The sequence below is a fragment of the Ranitomeya variabilis genome, chromosome 3 (genome assembly GCF_051348905.1).
Source record: "Ranitomeya variabilis isolate aRanVar5 chromosome 3, aRanVar5.hap1, whole genome shotgun sequence".
Taxonomy (NCBI): Eukaryota; Metazoa; Chordata; class Amphibia; order Anura; family Dendrobatidae; genus Ranitomeya; species Ranitomeya variabilis.
The window spans coordinates 373,699,661-373,722,848 of NC_135234.1; positions in this window are offsets into that span (position 1 = coordinate 373,699,661).

Here is a 23,188-nt window from a genome sequence, read left to right on the forward strand (position 1 = left end):
TAAACATTTATAAAAACACCGCCATGTCAATTTTTTCATTTAGACCTAACGGACCCATCGCATTAGTGCGTAGGATCCATTTACCTTCTCTTCTCAGAAGTGACCTGTGGAGGTTTCCCCCTCGTTGCGGTAATGTTACCTGTTCTATGCCGGCAAAGTGGAGGGTGTTAGTATCACCTGCATGGACTGATCTTACGTGGTTAATGAGTCTCGGAGCTCCTTTTCCTGTCCGGATGGAATTAAAATGCTCTCTTATTCTGATAAAGAGTGGACGAATGGTTTTACCAATATAAAAATAACCGCAAGGGCAAGTAATTACGCAGACTATATTGCTAGATCTGCAGGAAATTTTTTTTCGCACATAATGGGACACTGTTCCCACTTGTAATCTATTTCCAGTGATGTGGAAAGCACAAAAATTACAGTGACCACATTTGTGATTCCCCTTAGGGGCTCCCATTTCTAGCCAATTTCTACCATCATTTACAAAACAATTATGTACCAGTAAATCTATAATATTTTTACTTCGCCGACATGCAAATAGAGGGCCATTTGAGGTCATCTCAGTAAGATCTGCATCTTTTCTCAAAATATGCCAGTTCTTGCGAATAATAGATCTAATTATGTGGTCCATCGGGCCAAACGTAAAAGAAAAAACAAATCTCTTATTTTTGTTATTAACGCTGGAGGTTGTATCGTCACTACTAGCCGCTTTTTCCAGGGCTGTATTTAGAATAGAGCGAGGATAACCTCTCGCTTCAAAACGTTTGTACAGATCTTGTGATTGTTTTACAAAACCCCCAAAACTGCTGTTAGTTCTCCTAACTCTAAGGAATTGACTGAAAGGTAAGGATTGTTTTATGTATTGAGGGTGGGAACTATCAAAGTGCAATAGTGCATTGGATGCTGTCGGTTTCCGGTAGACTTCCGTGTGGATTTTGCCTTCCCGTATTATTAACCTGACGTCAAGAAATTCCAACACATCACCACCAAAATTTGACGTGAATTTCAAATTCATGGTATTGGAACGGTCCAGAAAATCTACAAAGTCTGAGAAGACCTCCTGGGTACCGTCCCATACCACGAATATGTCGTCCACATATCTCACAAATAATTTAATGTGTTTGAGGTATGGATTATTCAATGTATAAACAAATTTGTCTTCGAAGGCTGCCAAGAACAGGTTTGCTAGGGTACATGCAACGGGCGTACCCATTGCAGTGCCCTCTATTTGTGCATACCAGGTTTTGTCAAACATGAACGCATTATGTTTTAAAATGAAAGTAAGACCTTCACAGATAAAGTCTGTCACTTGGCCATCTGTGGGAGTAGTGTCTAGAAACTACTAAAGTAGATCTTGTTAAGACAAAAGAAGAGCTAAAAACCAGGTTGTCTGAAAACCAATGGTTAAATTTGGAAAAAAGACTAGACAACAAACTGGTAACCTTACAAGCGGACATCAAACAAAGGAGACGTGACAAGTTTATCCGTGACAAAGGAGACTTTGAAACAGGCAAGATTTTTTCATGGAAAAAGTTTAATCAACCACAAAGTAATCGTAAATATCTGCGAAAGAATAAAAGACAAAGAAATTTTCAACGGAAAAATAAAAAAGACTATCTCACCACTGATTCCGATTCCAGCAGCAATGATGACAGCTCCGTAACCACAGGTGTTTCAACTCCTACAAGCCAACCATCATCTACTATGGTCCCTTTAGATGGAAGACGCGGCGTGGCGGTAGAAGGTCCACAGATCGAAAACCAACGGAAAAGGAAAGAAGTCTCTTGGAGATCAACAACGGAATAGAGACTCCCGCCAGTTCGGTTATTAATTTAACCCACCATGTGCTTAGTGAAGCACATTTCACGCTGCTGTCTAAAGGACTTAATTTTTGTTTGCCAGAGAACTTCGATATAGTGGACTTTAAAATAGATTTGTTTAAGGCGATTAGGAAAATACATTTGTTTAAAAATTCTGTCAGTAACAAAAAAGTACAGCCAGCTCAGCGTCCAGATGCGGTTCCATGCAGAGTGGGTCCATTAGGTTTTTCAGCGTCTAGCGATCCTACTCCAGACTTGAGAGAAGACACCCAGTTATTACTGAGCCTCACAGAGCTAGAAACGGACTTTACTAAATCTAGAGCAATAGCACATACACCTTTTGGGGGGAATTAAATCCACATTTATGCCACCCGTCATCCAAAGCAGTCCAATAGATATTTTTGAAACACAAATCAATAAAGATATGGAAGCTTTAATCTATAATAAATTTCCACCTAATTTAAAATCTAGTGAACATCTAGCGTTGAAAGATATGAAGGGTTGGTCAGACGTGGTCATACGTACCGCGGATAAAGGGGGAAACACTGTTATACTCAGCAAGGAGTATTATGTAGCCGAGGCACACAGACAATTGTCCGATTTAAAAACATATACTCCCTTTGACAACAGACCCCACTAATAAATTTAAAAGTCTTCTATGTACCTTTTTGAGGAAGTACACAGAGTTGGGTGTTATGTCAGAAAAACAAGCAGAGAAACTTTTTCCCGAATTTCAGCTGAAACCGCATTGGTACCACATACCAAATCTACATAAGTCAGCCACTTGCCCTCCAGGCCGGCCAATTGTTTTGGGCATAGGTTCCATCACGGAACCATTGTCCCGCTACCTGGACTGGTTATTACGCCCTTTACTACAGGATGTTCCTTCTTACATCAAAGATACAAAAACATTTTTACAGATTGTAAAAAACTTTGAATGGCAGGATAATTTTTATATGACTTCCATCGACATTGAAAGTCTTTACACCAGAATTCCCCATGACTTAGGAGTTGAGGTCATTAGAGGGATTCTAGACACTACTCCCACAGATGGCCAAGTGACAGACTTTATCTGTGAAGGTCTTACTTTCATTTTAAAACATAATGCGTTCATGTTTGACAAAACCTGGTACGCACAAATAGAGGGCACTGCAATGGGTTCGCCCATTGCATGTACTCTAACAAACCTGTTCTTGGCAGCCTTCGAAGACAAATTTGTTTATACATTGAATAATCCATACCTCAAACACATTAAATTATTTGTGAGATATGTGGACGACATATTCGTGGTATGGGACGGTACCCAGGAAGTCTTCACAGACTTTGTAGATTTTCTGGACCGTTCCAATACCATGAATTTGAAATTCACGTCAAATTTTGGTGGTGATGTGTTGGAATTTCTTGACGTCAGGTTAATAATACGGGAAGGCAAAATCCACACGGAAGTCTACCGGAAACCGACAGCATCCAATGCACTATTGCACTTTGATAGTTCCCACCCTCAATACATAAAACAGTCCTTACCTTTCAGTCAATTCCTTAGAGTTAGGAGAACTAACAGCAGTTTTGGGGGTTTTGTAAAACAATCACAAGATCTGTACAAACGTTTTGAAGCGAGAGGTTATCCTCGCTCTATTCTAAATACAGCCCTGGAAAAAGCGGCTAGTAGTGACGATACAACCTCCAGCGTTAATAACAAAAACAAGAGATTTGTTTTTTCTTTTAAGTTTGGCCCGATGGACCACACAATTAGATCTATTATTCGCAAGAACTGGCATATTTTGAGCAAAGATGCAGATCTTACTGAGATGACCTCAAATGGCCCTCTATTTGCATGTCGGCGAAGTAAAAATATTAAAGATTTACTGGTACATAATTGTTTTGTAAATGATGGTAGAAATTGGCTAGAAATGGGAGCCCCTAAGGGGAATCACAAATGTGGTCACTGTAATTTTTGTGCTTTCCACATCACTGGAAATAGATTACAAGTGGGAACAGTGTCCCATTATGTGCGACAATTTATTTCCTGCAGATCTAGCAATATAGTCTGCGTAATTACTTGCCCTTGCGGTTATTTTTATATTGGTAAAACCATTCATCCACTCTTTATCAGAATAAGAGAGCATTTTAATTCCATCCGGACAAGAAAAGGAGCTCCGAGACTCATTAACCACGTAAGATCAGTCCATGCAGGTGATATTAACACACTCCGCTTTGCTGGCATAGAACAGGTAACATTACCGCAACGATGGGGAAACCTCCACAGGTCACTTCTGAGAAGAGAAGGTAAATGGATCCTACGCACTAATGCGATGGGTCCGTTAGGTCTAAATGAAAAAATTGACATGGCGGTGTTTTTATAAATGTTTATAATTATCATTATGCCAGGACATATTTCCAGTGTTTTTTTTGTCACAGATTAGACATATTTTCTTTGGGTTTTAATTAGTTTTATTTGTCACTTATTGTTTTTCACTTGTTGGGTGGTTCCTTGTTTTTATAGTGACGTCAGGTGGGTGTTCCCTGTCAGAGGAACAAGGTAAAAATCCTTTCCCATGCACATTTGGTGTCAGGACCCGTTGAAGCGCAACAGCGCGAAACGGCAGTCTTCCTTCTGTTCCACGTTCTCCCATTGTATCTGCACATGTTTTGATTAAAGGACTGTTTGCATTTTGGACCGGTGAGTGCACTTCATTTTTTCTTTGTTTTGGATTAGCTATTTTATCTTTGGATTTTATGAAGGCCTTTGATAGGGAACCCCATCCTTTCTAAAACTTTAAAAAGATAAAAGTGAGAGACCCTAAGTCTGTTATCCAGAAAATATTGCTTTTATACAAACAGTCATGTGAACAGGTTTTAATTAATGGGTTTTTAACTAAAGAGGTGGTGCTTCAGTCCGGAGTAAAACAAGGCTGTCCCATGTCCCCACTTTTATTTGTCTGTTCCATTGAGCCACTGTTGTGCCTGCTGTGTCAGGACAAGGTGGTCAGAGGAATTTTTATTCCAGGAGGGGGTGGGCAGCAGGTTAAGGCTCTGGGCTATATGGATGATATATCAGTGTATGGTACCAGCTCAGCATCCATTAATAGAGCAATTTTAATTACGGAAATTTTTAGTGCGGGTTCGGGTTTTAAGCTAAATATTAACAAATGTGACTGTTTGATAATGGGCCAATGGGAATCAGACCCCCCCCCCCCCCCCCGGGTCCCAACACAAACAGTTGGAATCAAGATTCTGGGTATCTTGTTCAATCAGGCTAATGATGGCAAAGAAAACTGGGACCTGGTACTCAATAAATTGAACCAAAAAATTTCCCTGTGGCAAATCCGCAAGTTATCAATGGAGGGTAAGATTCAAGTGATTAAGATGCTATTGCTTCCCATCATTTTGTATGCTGCCATGGTCTTCCCCCCCAAACTCCCTTTATTTAATAGTCTTATGAAACAAACCTATGTTTTATTTTCTATGGAGTTCCAAAATGGAGAAATTAAGGAGGGAGGTGGTTTGTAAAAGTAAAAAGAATGGTGGTAAGGCTTTTCCCAACCTAAAACTATTTATTTTTATCAAGTTCTTTGTTTTTTGTTATAAAAATTTGAACAATGTTGGGGCTTTCTCGTGCTTCCTGAGATATGCTACAGGATTCACTTTCAGGAAGCTAAATTTTAGTATGAATGCTAACTGTTCTTTTCTTTTATCACCTCCCAAACAATACAGGGTCCTGGAAAGCATCATTTCTGAGTTTGACTTGGCTCATGTTGACCGTCAGTTAACTTCCGCTGGTCAAGAAGAAACTATTATCTGTAAGGGTCATGAGGAGATGGAGGATGTGTCCAATTTTTCCATCTCCAGATGCAGGCTAGTATGGAATAATGTTGCCTGTCCGGCCCTTACTAACTCCCAAAAGGATCTGGCTTGGCAGGTAGTTCATTAATGCCTCCCAACAAGGGCCTTTCAGCACCATAGGGGTTTAGTGGCCAGTGCCAGATGTCCAAGAGACAGGTGTGCGCCAGAGGAGTTTCCACATGGGCAACATGATAAAATGGATCCGAAAATTTATTGGGCAATTTCTCCTGAGTACGCTGATACCTCACATGTGGGGGTAAACCACTGTTTGGGCACATGGCAGGGCTTGGAAGGTAAGGAGCGCCATTTGACTTTTTGAATGAAAAATTAGCTCCAATAGTTAGCGGACACCATGTCGTGTTTGGAGAGCCCCTGTGTGCCTAAACATTTGAACTCCCCCACAAGTGTCCCCATTTTGGAAACTAGACCTCGCAGGGAACTAATCTAGATGTGCAGTGACCACTTTAAACCCCCAAGTGCTTCACAGAAGTTTATAACGCAGAGCCGTGAAAATAAAAAATCATTTTTCTTTACTCAAAATTATTTTTTAGCCCTCATTTTTTTATTTTCACAAGAGTAACAGGAGAAATTGGACCCCAAATGTTGTTTTCCCGTTTGTCCTGAGTACGCTGATACCCCATATGTGGGGGGGGGGAACCACTGTTTGGGCACACGTCGGGGCTCAGAAGGGAAGTAGTGATGTTTTGGAATGCAGACTTTGATGGAATGGTCTGCGGGTATCATGTTACATTTGCAGAGCCCCTGATGTGTCTAAACAGTAGAAACCCCCCACAAATGACCCCATTTTGGAAACTAGACCCCCCAACGAACTTATCTAGATGTGCGGTGAGCACTTTGAACCCCAAAGTGCTTCACAGAAGTTTATAATGCAGAGCCGTGAAAATAAAAAATCATTTTTGTTTCCTCAAAAATTATGTTTCAGCAAGCAATTTTTTATTTTCACAAGGGTGACAGGAGAAATTAGACCCCAATAGTTGCTTCCCAGTTTGTCCTGAGTATGCTGGTACCCCATATGTGGGGGTAAACCACTGTTTGGGCACATGTCGGGGCTCAGAAGGGAAGTAGTGACGTTTTGAAATGCAGACTTTGATGGAATGGCCTGCGGGCGTCACGTTGCGTTTGCAGAGCCCCTGATGTGCCTAAACAGTAGAAACCCCCCACAAGTGAACCAATTTTGGAAACTAGACCCCCCAAAGAACTTATCTAGACATGTTTTGAGCACTTTGAACCCCAAAGTGCTTCACAGAAGTTTACAATGCAGAGCCGTGAAAATAAAAAATCATTTTTTTTCCTCAAAAATAATGTTTTAGTAAGTAATTTTTTATTTTCACAAGGGTAACAGGAGAAGTAGACCCCAATATGTGTTGCCCATTTTGTCCTGAGTACGCTGATACCCCATATGTGGGGGTAAACCACTGCTTGGGCACACGTAGGGGCTCGGAAGGGAAGTAGTGACGTTTAGAAATGCAGACTCTGATGGAATGGTCTGTGGGCGTCACGTTGCGTTTGCAGAGCCACTGATCTGCCTAAACAGTAGAAACCCCCCACAAGTGACCCCATTTTGGAAACTAGACCCCCCAAGGAACTTATCCAGATGTGTGGTGAGCACTTTGAACCCCCAAGTGCTTCACAGAAGTTTATAACGCAGAGCCGTGAAAATAAAAAATCATTTTTCTTTCCTCAAAAATTATGTTTTAGCAAGCAATTTTTTATTTTTGCAAGGATAACAGGAGAAATTGGACCTCAATAGTTGTTGCACAGTTTGTCCTGAGTATGCTAGTACCCCATATGTGGGGGTAAACCACTGTTTGGGCGCACATCAGGGCTCGGAAGACGGGGAGCACCATTTGACTTTTTGAACGCAAGATTGGCTGGAATCAATGGTGGCGCCATGTTGCGTTTGGAGACCCCTGATGTGCCTAAACAGTGGAAACCCCTCAATTCTATCTCCAACACTAACCCCAACACACCCCTAACCCTAATCTCAACTCTAGCCATAACCCTAATCACAACCCTAACCCCAACACACCCCTAACCACAACCCTAACCCCGACACACCCCTAACCCTAATCCCAACCCTAATCCTAACCCTAATCCCAACCCTAACCCTAATCCCAACCCTAACCACAACCCTAACCCCAACACACCCCTAACCATAACCCTAACCACAAGCCTAATCTTAACCCTATTTCCAACCCTAGCCCTAATTCCAACCCTAACTCTAATTCCAACCCTAACCCTAAGGCTATGTGCCCACATTGCGGATTCGTGTGAGATTTTTCTGCACCATTTTTTAAAAGTCCGCAGGTAAAATGCACTGCGTTTTAACTGCGGATTTACCGCGGATTTCCAGCGTTTTTATGTGCGTATTTCACCTGCGGATTCCTGTTGAGGAACAGGTGTAAAACGCTGCGGAATCTGCACAAAGAATTGACATGATGCGGAAAATACAATGCAGCGTTTCCGCGCGGTATTTTCCGCACCGTGGGCACAGCGGATTTGGTTTTCCATAGGTTTACATGGTACTGTAAACCTGATGGAAAACTGCTACGAATCCGCTGCGGCCAATCTGCCGCGGATCCGCAGACAATTCCGCACCGTGTGCACATAGCCTAATTCTAACCCTAACCCTAATTCTAATTCTAACCCTAATTCTAACCATAACCCTAGCCCTAACTCTAGCCCTAACTCTAGCCCTAACCCTTGTTCTAACCCTAACCCTAGTGTAAAAATAAAAGTAAATATATTTACTTTATTTTTATTATTGTCCCTACCTATGGGGGTGATAAAGGGGGGTTCATTTACTTTTTTTTATTTTGATCACTGTGATAGGTTTTATCACAGTGATCAAAATGTACCTGGAACGAATCTGCCGCCTGGCAGATTCGGCGGCGCACTTCCCGCCATTTTGGAAGATGGCAGCACCCATGGAGCAGACGGACGGACATCGGGAGGCTCAGTAAGTATGAGGGGGGGTATCGGAGCACGGGGGGGATCGGAGCACGGGGGTGGGATCGGAGCATGGGGGGAGCGGACAGGAGGACGGAGGGGAGCGGAGCACAGGACAGAGGACTGGGGAGGCAATCGGTGGCTGTGGGGGGGGGGGGGGGCAGATCAGGGTTTCCAGCCGTGGCCGATGATATTGCTGCATCGGCCATGGCTGGATTGTAATATTTCACCATTTTCATAGGTGAAATATTACAAATCGCTCTGATTGGCTGTTTCACTTTCAACAGCCAATCAGAGCAATCGTAGCCACGAGGGGGTGAAGCCACCCCCCCTGGGCTGAAGTACCACTCCTCCTATCCCTGCAGATTGGGTGAAATTGGAGTTAACCCTTTCACTCCATCTGCAGGGACGCGATCCCTCCATGACGCCACATAGGCGTCACAGGTCGGATTGGCACCGACTTTCATGACGCCTACATGGCGTCACAGGTCCGGAAGGGGTTAAATATGCTGCCTATCTTCACCTGTGTGAGTATTGTAATGGTTTGTAGCAGACAGGTGCGCTGCCTGCATTAGATAGAATGTTTGCACAGAACATTCGCATGTTACAATGGGCCCTGGCCTATGTCAAGCAGTGTGGTGGCAGCCATCTTTAGTCATGCGGAGGCAGCCATCTTTAGTCTTAAGTCATGCGGAGGCAGCCATCTTTAGTCTTAAGTCGTGTGGAGGCAGCCATCTTTTGTCTTAAGTCGTGCGGAGGCAGCCATCTTTAATCCTAAGTCGTGCAGAGGCAGCCATCTTTAGTCTTAAATCTTGCAGAGGCAGCCATTTTTGAGTCGTAAGTTGTGCTGAGGCAGCCATCTTTGAGTCGTAAGTCATCCGGAGTGTTGTGAATTCTGCTCTTGGGCTCCCTCCGGTGGTTATAAGTGGTAGTGCTGCTGTCTTTGGATCGCAGCATTCATTAGGTGTGTCCACTTATTGCAAGTCTGACTGGGCTATTTAGTCTTGTTTGACCCTTTAGTCAGTGCCAGTTGTCCATTGTTCCTGGAGGATTCACATCCCTGCCTGGTCTCTCCTTCTTTGCTGTTCATTTCATCAAAGTTAAGTTCTGGCCTTGTTTTTTGCAGTCCACATGCTGTGGGCCTTATTGTTCAGTTCTTTTTCATGTTTTGTCTTGTCCAGCTTGGTCTGTATAAGGATTTGTTCAGCCAAACTGGTATCTCTGGAGATGCAGATATACCCTCCATATCTTTAGTTAGATGTGGAGATTTTGTATTTTCTGAGGTGGATATTTTTTAGTGTTTTAATACTGACTGCATAGTACTCTGTCCTATCCTTTCTATTTAGCTAGAAGCGGCCTCCTTTGCTAAATCCTGATTTCAGTCTGCGTATGTTATTTCCCTCTCCTCTCACAGTCAATATTTGTGGGGGGCTGTCTATCCTTTGGGGATTTTCTCTGAGGCAAGATAGTTTTCCCTTTTCTATCTCTAGGGGTATTTAGTCCTCCGGCTGTGTCGAGATGTCTAGGGAGTGTTAGGTACATTCCACGGCTACTTCTAGTTGCGGTGTTAAGTTCAGGGTCTGCGGTCAGTACAGGTACCACCTTCTCCAGAGTGCGTCTCATGCTGCTCCTAGGCCACCAGATCATAACAGTACAACTGGCCAACAATGAGTTAATCGCATCTCAGAAGAAGGGAAGGAAAGTGCTGAACCATTTTTTTTTCTGTAGTCTGTTGTGTTTTTTTTCCCTCTTTACCTCTGGGTGGTTCAGGAGTTTGGCACTGGCATGGATGTTCAGGGATTGGCTTCTCGTGTGGATCAACTTGCTGCTAGAGTACAGGGTATTTCCGATTATATCGTTCAGACTCCGGTTTTAGAGCCTAGAATTCCAACTCCTGATTTGTTTCTTGGGGACAGGTCCAAATTTTTGAGCTTTAAAAATAACTGTAAATTGTTTTTTGCTCTGAAACCCCGTTCCTCTGGTGATCCCATCCAGCAGGTTAAAATTGTCATATCTCTGCTGCGTGGTGACCCCCAGGATTGGGCATTTGCCCTGGAACCTGGGAATCCGGCTTTGCTTAATGTAGACACCTTTTTCCAGGCGCTTGGGTTATTGTATGATGAACCTAATTCAGTGGATCATGCTGAGAAGACCTTGTTGGCCCTGTGTCAGGGTCAAGAAGCGGCAGAATTGTATTGCCAGAAATTTAGAAAATGGTCTGTGCTGACTAAATGGAATGAGGATGCCTTGGCGGCAATTTTCAGAAAGGGTCTTTCTGAATCCGTTAAAAATGTTATGGTGGGGTTCCCCACGCCTGCTGGTCTGAGTGATTCTATGTCTCTGGCCATTCAGATTGATCGGCGCTTGCGCATAGTTGTGCACACTATGGCGTTGTCTTCCGAGCGGAGTCCTGAGCCTATGCAGTGTGATAGGATTGTGTCTAGAGCTGAATGACAAGGATTCAGACGTCAGAATAGGTTGTGTTTTTACTGCGGCGATTCTGCTCATGTTATTTCTGATTGCCCTAAGCGTACCAAGAGAATCGCTAGTTCCGTTACCATCAGTACTGTACAACCTAAATTTCTGTTATCTGTGACCCTGATCTGCTCATTATCGTCATTTTCTGTCATGGCATTTGTGGATTCAGGCGCCGCTTTAAACTTAATGCACTTAATGGACTGTGGTTTCCCCTTGCAGCCTTTACAGAGTCCTATTCCTTTGAGGGGCATTGATGCTACACCGTTGGCTAAAAATAAACCTCAGTTTTGGACACAGCTGACCATGTGCATGGCGCCAGCTCACCAGGAAGATTGTCGTTTTCTGGTTTTGCATAATTTGCATGATGCTATTGTGCTGGGGTTCCCATGGTTACAGGTGCATAATCCGGTGTTGGATTGGAAATCTATGTCTGTGACTAGTTGGGGTTGTCGGGGGGTTCATGGTGACGTTCCTTTGATGTCAATTTCCTCCTCCCCCTCTTCTGAAATTCCTGAGTTTTTGTCAGATTTCCAGGATGTATTCGATGAGCCCAAATCCAGTTCCCTTCCACCGCATAGGGACTGTGATTGTGCTATTGACTTGATTCCAGGCTGTAAGTTCCCTAAGGGCCGACTTTTCAACTTGTCTGTGCCAGAACATGCCGCCATGCGGAATTATGTTAAGGAGTCTTTGGAGAAGGGGCATATTAGGCCATCTTCTTCACCATTGGGAGCAGGTTTTTTTTTTGTTGCCAAGAAGGATGGCTCCTTGAGACCCTCTATTGATTATCGCCTCTTGAATAAGATCACGGTCAAATTCCAATACCCTTTGCCTTTGCTTTCGGATTTGTTTGCTAGGATTAAGGGGGCTAGTTGGTTTACTAAGATTGACCTTCGAGGGGCATATAATCTTGTTCGTATTAAGCAGGGTGACGAATGGAAAACTGCGTTTAATACGCCCGAAGGACATTTGGATACCTTGTGATGCCATTCGGACTCTCTAATGCTCCATCTGTGTTTCAGTCCTTCATGCATGATATATTTCGGAATTATCTTGATAAATTCATGATTGTGTATTTGGATGATATTTTGATTTTTTCAGATGATTGGGAGTCTCATGTGAAACAAGTCAGGATGCTATTTCAGATCCTTCGTGATAATGCCTTGTTTGTGAAGGGGTCTAAGTGCCTCTTTGGAGTACATAAGGTTTCTTTTTTGGGCTTCATTTTTTCTTCCTCATCTATAGAAATGGATCCGGTTAAGGTTCAGGCCATTCATGATTGGATCCAGCCCACATCCGTGAAGAGCCTTCAGAAATTTTTGGGCTTTGCTAATTTTTATCGCCGTTTCATTGCCAACTTCTCCAGTGTGGTTAAACCCCTGACCGATTTGACGAAGAAAGGCGCTGATGTGACGAATTGGTCCTCTGCGGCTGTTGCTGCCTTTCAGGAGCTTAAACGCCGATTTACTTCTGCCCCTGTGTTACGTCAGCCGGATGTTTCTCTTCCTTTTCAGGTTGAGGTTGACGCTTCTGAGATTGGGGCAGGGGCCGTTTTGTCTCTGAGGAATTCTGATGGTTCCTTGATGAATCCATGTGCCTTCTTTTCTCGAAAGTTTTCGCCTGCTGTTGGCTATGAAGTGGGCATTTGAGGAGTGGCGACATTGGCTTGAGGGGGCCAAGCACCGTATTGTGGTCTTGACCGATCATAAGAATCTGATTTACCTCGAGTCTGCCAAACGGCTGAATCCTAGACAGGCCCGATGGTCCCTGTTTTTCTCCCGTTTTAATTTTGTGGTCTCGTATCTTCCGGGTTCTAAGAATGTTAAGGCTGATGCCCTCTCTAGGAGCTTTTTGCCTGATTCCCCTGGGGTCCTTGAGCCGGTCGGCATTCTGAAGGAAGGGGTGATTCTTTCTGCCATCTCCCCTGATTTGCGATGGGTTCTTCAGGAGTTTCAGGCTGATAAACCTGACCGCTGTCCAGTGGGGAAACTGTTTGTTCCTGACAGATGGACTAGTAAAGTGATTTCTGAGGTTCATTGTTCTGTGTTGGCTGGCCATCCTGGGATTTTTGGTACCAGAGATTTGGTTGGTAGGTCCTTTTGGTGGCCTTCTTTGTCACGGGATGTGCATTCTTTTGTGCAGTCCTGTGGGACTTGTGCGTGGGCCAAGCCTTGCTGCTCCCGCGCTAGTGGGTTGCTTTTGCCTTTGCCGGTTCCTGAGAGGCCTTGGACGCATATTTCTATGGATTTTATTTCAGATCTTCCGGTTTCCCAGAGGATGTCGGTTATCTGGGTGGTTTGTGACCGGTTTTCTAAGATGGTTCATTTGGTACCTTTGCCTAAATTGCCTTCCTCTTCTGATTTGGTTCTGTTGTTTTTTCAGCATGTGGTTCGTTTGCATGGCATTCCGGAGAATATTGTGTCCGATAGAGGTTCCCAGTTTGTTTCTAGGTTTTGGCGGGCCTTTTGTGCTAGGCTGGGCATTGATTTGTTTTTTTCTTCCGCATTTCATCCTCAGACAAATGGCCAAACCGAGCGAACTAACCAGACTTTGGAAACTTATTTGAGATGCTTTGTGTCTGCTGATCAGGATGATTGGGTGGCTTTCTTGCCATTGGCCGAGTTTGCCCTTAATAATCGGGCTAGTTCTGCTACCTTGGTTTCACCCTTCTTTTGTAATTCTGGTTTTCATCCTCGTTTTTCTTCAGGGCAGGTTGAGCCTTCTGATTGTCCTGGGGTGGATTCTGTGGTTGACAGGTTGCAGCAAATTTGGGCTCATGTTGTGGACAATTTGGTGTTGTCTCAGGAGGAGGCTCAGCGTTTTGCTAACCGTCGTCGGTGTGTAGGTTCCCGGCTTTGGGTTGGGGATTTGGTCTGGTTGTCTTCCCTTCATGTTCCTATGAAGGTTTCTTACCCTAAGTTCAAGCCTCGGTTTATTGGTCCTTATAGGATTTCTGAGATTATCAATCCAGTGTCTTTTCGTTTGGCCCTTCCAGCCTCTTTTTCCATCCATAATGTTTTTCATAGATCTTTGTTGCGGAAATATATGGTGCCCGTTGTTCTCTCTGTTGATCCTCCTGCCCCGGTGTTGATTGATGGGGAGTTGGAGTATGTGGTGGAGAAGATTTTGGATTCTCGTTTTTCGAGGCGGAAGCTTCAGTATCTTGTCAAATGGAAGTGTTATGGCCAGCAGGATAATTCTTGGGTTGTTGCCTCCGATGTTCATGCTGACGATTTGGTTCGTGCCTTTCATTTGGCTCGTCCTGATCGGCCTGGGGGCTCTGGTGAGGGTTCGGTGAACACTCCTCAAGAGGGGGGGGGGGTACTGTTGTGAATTCTGCTCTTGGGCTCCCTCCGGTGGTTATAAGTGGTAGTGCTGCTGTCTTTGGATCGCAGCATTCATCAGGTGTGTCCACTTATTGCAAGTCTGACTGGGCTATTTAGTCTTGTTTGACCCTTTAGTCAGTGCCAGTTGTCCATTGTTCCTGGAGGATTCACATCCCTGCCTGGTCTCTCCTTCTTTGCTGTTCATTTCATCAAAGTTAAGTTCTGGCCTTGTTTTTTGCAGTCCACATGCTGTGGGCCTTATTGTTCAGTTCTTTTTCATGTTTTGTCTTGTCCAGCTTGGTCTGTATAAGGATTTGTTCAGCCAAACTGGTATCTCTGGAGATGCAGATATACCCTCCATATCTTTAGTTAGATGTGGAGATTTTGTATTTTCTGAGGTGGATATTTTTTAGTGTTTTAATACTGACTGCATAGTACTCTGTCCTATCCTTTCTATTTAGCTAGAAGCGGCCTCCTTTGCTAAATCCTGATTTCAGTCTGCGTATGTTATTTCCCTCTCCTCTCACAGTCAATATTTGTGGGGGGCTGTCTATCCTTTGGGGATTTTCTCTGAGGCAAGATAGTTTTCCCTTTTCTATCTCTAGGGGTATTTAGTCCTCCGGCTGTGTCGAGATGTCTAGGGAGTGTTAGGTACATTCCACGGCTACTTCTAGTTGCGGTGTTAAGTTCAGGGTCTGCGGTCAGTACAGGTACCACCTTCTCCAGAGTGCGTCTCATGCTGCTCCTAGGCCACCAGATCAAAACAGCGGAGGCAACCATCTTTGGGTCGTAAGTCGTGCGGAGGCAGCCATCTTTGGGTCGTAAGTCGTGCGTAGGCAGCCATCTTTGGGTCGTAAGTCGTGCGGAGGCAGCCATCTTTGGGTCATAAGTCGTGCGGAGGCAGCCATCTTTGGGTCGTGCGGAGGCAGCCATCTTTAGTCTTAAGTCGTGCGGAGGCAGCCATCTTTAGTCTTAAGTCGTGCGGAGGCAGCCATGTTTAGTCTGCGGCTGAAGCAGTAGCAGGCAGGCAAGCAGGCAGTAGGGTCTACACCCTGCATCAGGAGTGCAAAGGGAAGACCGCTGCCTGTTTTTTTCTCTTTTGAATTTCCCTTTTGCCCTCCACCTGGCACTCAGTCTCGCACATTGGAACAAAAGGGAGGAGTGAGGGTGGTGTTGTTAAAATGGGTGGAGTTATGCAGATTAAAAACGCGTGGCTCGCAGCTTAAAGAAACAGCAGAACTGTCATTGTGAATGCTTCCAGTTTGCGAAAATGTTATCCTCAGGGCCATCGTTTGCTCCATCAATACAAAGGGTATCAGTTTTAGTCCTTGGAGCGGCCCTAGTGCAGAACCATTTCTGGTTATTGCTTCTCAGCCTTTTGGCTAAGATCTTGTGTCTTGCCAAAGAGGTTCCTGTAGTGTCTCCCCCTCGGCCTTGCAGCATCGCCACTTCGGTGGCTTAAGCTGCCTGCTGCTATTGGGGGGGTCCAAAGGAAACGAGTAACGATGGGCGTGAGGATACGCTATGCTGGGACAGACGATGTTCTGGTCAAGAATGCTTTCCGCATTGATATCGAGGAATCGAGGAGGAACCATTTCAGCTTGCGTTATTTGGTTGAAGAAGTCATTGTCAGGACTCTGAACATTTTGATTACCTTTTGTGCATTACTGCCCTTTTCCAAGATGGCGTCTTTGGTCTCATGTGCACTGTGTTTTCCTGCTATATAACTCTACCCCAGCCTTTAGTCTGTGCTAGAGTATTCTGCCTTGCATCCAGCTCCTGATGACTCCCTGGCGTTGCACCTGCTCCTGCACCTGCTCCTGTGAACCTGTGTGGAGATCCTGCTACTCAGCTCTGAGTTTCTGCTGCATACATCGGTTTCCAGTAATCCTCCATCTGGCTACTTGTGTTTGTTTCCATTTGCATTTGCTGGACATGTAAGCTGTTGCTGCTCTGCTTAAACCTGAAACTTTTACCCAGGCCTCCCTGGTTGTGCTAAGATATTATTTGAACTTAAGCATATCTATCTGTGTTCGGACTACCAAGGACTTATTCGTGTCAAGTATCCTCAAGAATAATTGTTCTTCATAGACTTTCTGCGTGATTGCATTTTCCTCTGAAGTTTCCTATAGACTGTTAAGCTGCGTTTAATATTTACACCAAGTGTTGTGGACTTGAGTTTCTCTCTGCACCTGTTTGAATCACCGTGTGATAATATAGACTTTACCACTTATAAAACTGTGTCCTGTAGTTGTCTTGTTCTATGCAAAGAGTCTCCTGAGTTATCCCTTATAATTAGGGTTGAGCGACTTTCATTTTTTTAAGATCGAGTCGGGTTTTGTGAAACCCGACTTTGTCCAGAGTCGAGTCGAGTGCAGTCGGCCGATTATCGCTAAAAGTCAGGGATCGACCGAAACACGAAACCCAATGCAAGTCAATGGGGAAGCATAGTCGGCAGTGAGTGGAGGCCAGGAAAACACCTACAGTGCCCATTTTAATGCAAAAAACATCCATTCTTGTTTCTGAAGCTTGTCAATCTTAATTAACTTTATAATAATAGTTGGGCATAGGAAATTGGGGGTCATTTGGCTAAAGTTGTGGGGGGAGTAGGGCTGACTCAAGTTTTTCGTGGGCCCAGGAAATGCGGACTACGTCACGGTGGTGGAGCAGGGAGAGGTAAGTATTTCAACGTTGCAAGTGCTGTGATCCTGAGCAAGCAGGGGGGGCCCACTCGTTCGCATTGGCACTGGCACAGGGCCCCTCAAAGTACGGCGGTGTGTTTGCATGGCGGGGGCGCCTCCCACCAGCAGCGACACTTTTGCGTACTCTGAGGGGCCCTGTGCCAGTGACGTCGCCAACGAGTATGCCCCCCCCACCTGATGAAGGAACCGGCACTTTCATCTGCACCTTCCTCTTTGTCCCTGTGTAAGGTGGTATAACATGCGGGAAGGGGAACCTTACTTTCAGCAGGGTCAGATTCTGCTGTGTAGAGTACAAGGGGAATGTAGTGGTCTAGGTCAATGTACCAGCAGACTCATCTAGCAGTGGCTGGGCAATGGGCAGGATGAGGAGGAAACAGATATAGGGCCAAAGAATAAAGTAGGCTAAATGCAGTTCAAAATTGGTAACAGGACTAAACAGGCGGCATTGCTTTGTTCAGTGGAGTAGCAAACCCAAGAGCAGCAGACACTGTTTCAAGGGCCTAACCACACTAGTAGGCCAAATGCAGTTTAATATCTGATAGTATAGGCCGAAAGCCAGAATGTGGAAGCTCAGCTTTGTTCAGTTGAGGACAACACCAGGGAGGGGCAGACACCGTTAGTAGGCCGGAACAGCCAATTTTTAAAAAAACAGCAGTTAATAAGAGCCAGAAGGTAGAAGCTCAGCTTTATTCAGTTGAGGACAACACCAGGCAGGGGCAGACACCATAAGTAGGCCGGAACAGCCAATTTTTTAAAAAACAGCAGTTAATCAGAGCCAGAAGGTGGAACCTCAGCTTTATTCAGTTGAGGACAACACCAGGCAGGGGCAGACACCGTTAGTAGGCCGGAACAGCCAATTTTTAAAAAAACAGCAGTTAATAAGAGCCAGAAGGTGGAAGCTCAGCTTTATTCAGTTGAGGACAACACCAGGCAGGGGCAGACACCGTTCGTAGGCCGGAACCACCAATTTTTTAAAAAACAGCAGTTAATAAGAGCCAGAAGGTAGAAGTGCAGCTTTATTCAGTTGAGGACAACACCAGGCAGGGGCAGACACCGTTAGTAGGCCGGAACCACCAATTTTTTTAAAAAACAGCAGTTAATCAGAGCCAGAAGGTGGAAGCTCAGCTTTATTCAGTTGAGGACAACACCAGGCAGGGGCAGACACCGTTAGTAGGCCGGAACAGCCAATTTTTAAAAAAACAGCAGTTAATAAGAACCATAAGGTAGAAGCTCAGCTTTATTCAGTTGAGGACAACACCAGGCAGGGGCAGACACCGTTAGTAGGCTGGAACAGCCAATTTAAAAAAAAACAGCAGTTAATAAGAGCCAGAAGGTGGAAGCTCAGCTTTATTCAGTTGAGGACAACACCAGGCAGGGGCAGACACCGTTAGTAGGCCGGAACAGCCAATTTTTAAAAAAACAGCAGTTAATCAGAGCCAGAAGGTGGAAGCTCAGCTTTATTCAGTTGAGGACAACACCAGGCAGGGGCAGACACCGTTAGTAGGCCGGAACAGCCAATTTTAAAAAAAACAGCAGTTAATCAGAGCCAGAAGGTGGAAGCTCAGCTTTATTCAGTTGAGGACAACACCAGGCAGGGGCAGACACCGTTAGTAGGCCGGAACAGCCAATTTTTAAAAAACAGCAGTTAATAAGAGCCAGAAGGTAGAAGCGCAGCTTTATTCAGTTGAGGACAACTTGAATTAGGGACTGCAGACAGACTTACCAGGCTGTCCCCTGTGTGGACCATGCATCCAATACATTAACCCATTGCGCCACAAAGGACACGTAACCTTCCGTGGCCATGCCTACCGCTCCATGTGTCTGTTCTGTTGTCAGGTGTACCTTTGGACTCACAGATTGACAGAATGAAAGGACAATGTGGTCTTTCACATGCTGGTGGAGGGGTGGGATGGCTTTTCTCGCAAAAGAATTGTCAACTGGGTAGCTCATAGCGTGGTACAGCGTAGTCCATCATGGCTTTATTAATATTAAATAAAATTAAAAAATAGGCTCTATGCACTGTAAAATAGGTTCCAGGGGTACACGGGCAGCAGTGGTCAGGTCAGTGGAGGCCTAGTGGAAGGAGGGACCGCAGACAGGCTTCGAAGGCCTAACACAATAAAATGGGCTGGCTGTAGGCACTGTAAAATAGGTTCCAGGGGTACACGGGCAGCAGTGGTCTGGTCAGTGGAGGCCTAGTGGAAGGAGGGACCGCAGACAGGCTTCGAAGGCCTAACACACTAAAATGGGCTGGCTGTAGGCACTTTATAATTGGTTCCAGGGGTACACGGGCAGCAGTGGTCAGGTCAGTGGAGGCCTAGTGGAAGGAGGGACCGCAGACAGGCTTCGAAGGCCTAACACAATAAAATGGGCTGGCTGTAGGCACTGTAAAATAGGTTCCAGGGGTACACGGGCAGCAGTGGTCTGGTCAGTGGAGGCCTAGTGGAAGGAGGGACCGCAGACAGGCTTCGAAGGCCTAACACACTAAAATGGGCTGGCTGTAGACACTTTATAATTCGTTCCAGGGGTACACGGGCAGCAGTGGTCAGGTCAGTGGAGGCCTAGTGGAAGGAGGGACCGCAGACAGGCTTCGAAGGCCTAACACAATAAAATGGGCTGGCTGTAGGCACTTTATAATTGGTTCCAGGGGTACACGGGCAGCAGTGGTCAGGTCAGTGGAGGCCTAGTGGAAGGAGGGACCGCAGACAGGCTTCGAAGGCCTAACACAATAAAATGGGCTGGCTGTAGGCACTGTAAAATAGGTTCCAGGGGTACACGGGCAGCAGTGGTCAGGTCAGTGGAGGCCTAGTGGAAGGAGGGACCGCAGACAGGCTTCGAAGGCCTAACACAATAAAATGGGCTGGCTGTAGGCACTGTAAAATAGGTTCCAGGGGTACATGGGCAGCAGTGGTCAGGTCAGTGGAGGCCTAGTGGAAGGAGGGACCGCAGACAGGCTTCCAAGGCCTAACACAATAAAATGGGCTGGCTGTAGGCACTGTAAAATAGGTTCCAGGGGTACACGGGCAGCAGTGGTCAGGTCAGTGGAGGCCTAGTGGAAGGAGGGACCGCAGACAGGCTTCCAAGGCCTAACATTATTAAATGGGCTGGCTGTAGGCACTTTATAATTTGTTCAAGGGGTACACGGGCAGCAGTGGTCAGGTCAGTGGAGGCCTAGTGGAAGGAGGGACCGCAGACAGGCTTCGAAGGCCTAACACAATAAAATGGGCTGGCTGTAGGCACTTTATAGTTGGTTCCAGGGGTACACGGGCAGCAGTGGTCAGGTCAGTGGAGGCCTATTGTAATGAGTTACAGTTACTTAGTTGCCAGTTAGTAGTCCAAAACAACAAATAAATGTGAATGTCTCGCATTAAAACAAAACAAAAACACTAAAGGGTGCAATCAGTAGGTTCAGGGGTGGGATCCTCTGCGTTGCTTCAGACCTACTAATTTAGCGCAAAGTATTTACTGTGGTAAATAGAGGACACTGCCCCTGACTATGTTAAGTACCATCATACATGTCAACACAATGGTATTGTCAGTGGCAGGTATGGAAGGATGTCAGCGCATAGACTAAACATTGGTGGAAGTGTGAGAGATAACTGTGGAAGTGGTAGAGCAATGTTTGACCTGGGGGTGGGTGAACTCTCTTGTGGCCGGCGGTACAGGCCCAGGGCCCCTCATGTTACAACAGTGTGTCTGACGTTGGGTGCGCACCACCACCGCCAGAGACACTTTATTGTACTATGAGGGACCCAGTAGCAATGCCGTCAACCAAAAGCGAGCACACCCACCTCTTCAGACAAACAGCAGTCTCACGGGTGCTTGCGCCAAGTCGCGATACCACGGCCCCGTGTGGTGAGTTTGGCCATTTAGGGAGGTGTAAACATGTCGTATGCTGGACAATCAGCTGCAGCAAATTAGACATTAGAAAAGTAATTCACAGGCAAGAGCTTTTCATAGGAAAGCTAGGTGTCGGCCGGGCAAGGTGGGGCAAAAGATTTTGAAATCCAGTTGTGGTTCATTTTAATGAATGTTAGATCGTCAACATTTTGGGTAGCCAGACGAGTCCTTTTTTCGGTTAATATTGAACCTGCAGCACTGAATACTCTTTCTGATAGGACACTTGCTGCCGGGCAAGCAAGCTCCTGCAATGCATATTCTGCCAATTCTGGCCAGGTGTCTAATTTTGATGCCCAGTAATCAAATGGGAATGACGGTTGAGGGAGAACATCGATAAGGGATGAAAAATAGTTAGTAACCATACTGGACAAATGTTGTCTCCTGTCACTTTCAATTGATGCAGCAGTACCTGTCCTGTCTGCGGTCATAGCAAAATCACTCCACAACCTGGTCAGAAAACCCCTCTGTCCAACGCCACTTCTGATGTGTGCACCCCTAACACTCCTAGTCCGCTGCCCCCTGGAGCTCGTGTGAGAACGATCACGTGCGCTGTGTGCTGGGAATGCCTGAAGCAAACGGTCAACAAGAGTTGATTGTTTGGTTGCTAATATTAGTTCCAAGTTCTCATGTGGCATTATATTTTGCAATTTGCCTTTATAGCGTGGATCAAGGAGGCAGGCCAAACAGTAATCGTCATCGTTCATCATTTTCGTAATGCGTGTGTCCCTTTTTAGGATACGTAAGGCATAATCCGCCATGTGGGCCAAAGTTCCAGTTGTCAAATCTCCGGTTGTGATTGGTTGAGGGGCAGTTTCAGGCAAATCTACGTCACTTGTGTCCCTCAAAAAACCAGAACCCGGCCTTGCCACGCAACCAATTTCCAGTGCCCCCGGGAAAGCTTCCGCATTAAAAATATACTCATCCCCATCATCCTCCTCGTCCTCCACCTCCTCTTCGCCCGCTACCTCGTCCTGTACACTGCCCTGACCAGACAATGGCTGACTGTCATCAAGGCTTTCCTCTTCCTCTGGTGCAGACGCCTGATCCTTTATGTGCGTCAAACTTTGCATCAGCAGACGCATTAGGGGGATGCTCATGCTTATTACGGCGTTGTCTGCACTAACAAGCCGTGTGCATTCCTCAAAACACTGAAGGACTTGACACATGTCTTGTATCTTCGACCACTGCACACCTGACAACTCCATGTCTGCCATCCTACTGCCTGCCCGTGTATGTGTATCCTCCCACAAAAACATAACAGCCCGCCTCTGTTGGCACAGTCTCTGAAGCATGTGCAGTGTTGAGTTCCACCTTGTTGCAACGTCTATGATTAGGCGATGCTGGGGAAGGTTCAAAGACCGCTGATAGGTCTGCATATGGCTGGAGTGTACAGGCGAACGTCGGATATGTGAGCAAAGTCCACGCACTTTGAGGAGCAGGTCGGAGAACCCAGGATAAGTTTTCAATAAGCACTGCACCACCAGGTTTAAGGTGTGAGCCAGGCAAAGAATGTGTTTCAGTTGGGAAAGGGAGATGGCAGCCATGAAATTCCTTCCGTTATCACTCACTACCTTGCCTGCCTCAAGATCTACTGTGCCCAGCCACGACTGCGTTTCTTGTTGCAAGAACTCGGACAGAACTTCCGCGGTGTGTCTGTTGTCGCCCAAACACTTCATAGCCAATACAGCCTGCTGACGCTTGCCAGTAGCTGGCCCATAATGGGACAACTGGTGTGCAACAGTGTCATCTGCCGATGGAGTGGTTGGCCGACTGCGGTCTGTGGAAGAGCTGTAGCTTCTGCAGGAGGACGAGGAGGAGGAGGAGGAGGGGGTGCGAACGCCTACAGCCAACTGTTTCCTAGACCGTGGGCTAGGCACAACTGTCCTGAAATTGATGTTCCCTGTGGACCCTGCATCCACCACATTCACCCAGTGTGCCGTGATGGACACATAACGTCCCTGGCCATGCCTACTGGTCCATGCATCTGTAGTCAGGTGCACCTTTGTACTCACAGATTGCCTGAGTGCATGGACGATGCGCTGTTTAACATGCTGGTGCAGGGCTGGGATGGCTTTTCTTGAAAAAAAGTGTCGACTGGGTAGCTCGTATCGTGGTTCAGCGTACTCCATCAGGGCTTTGAAAGCTT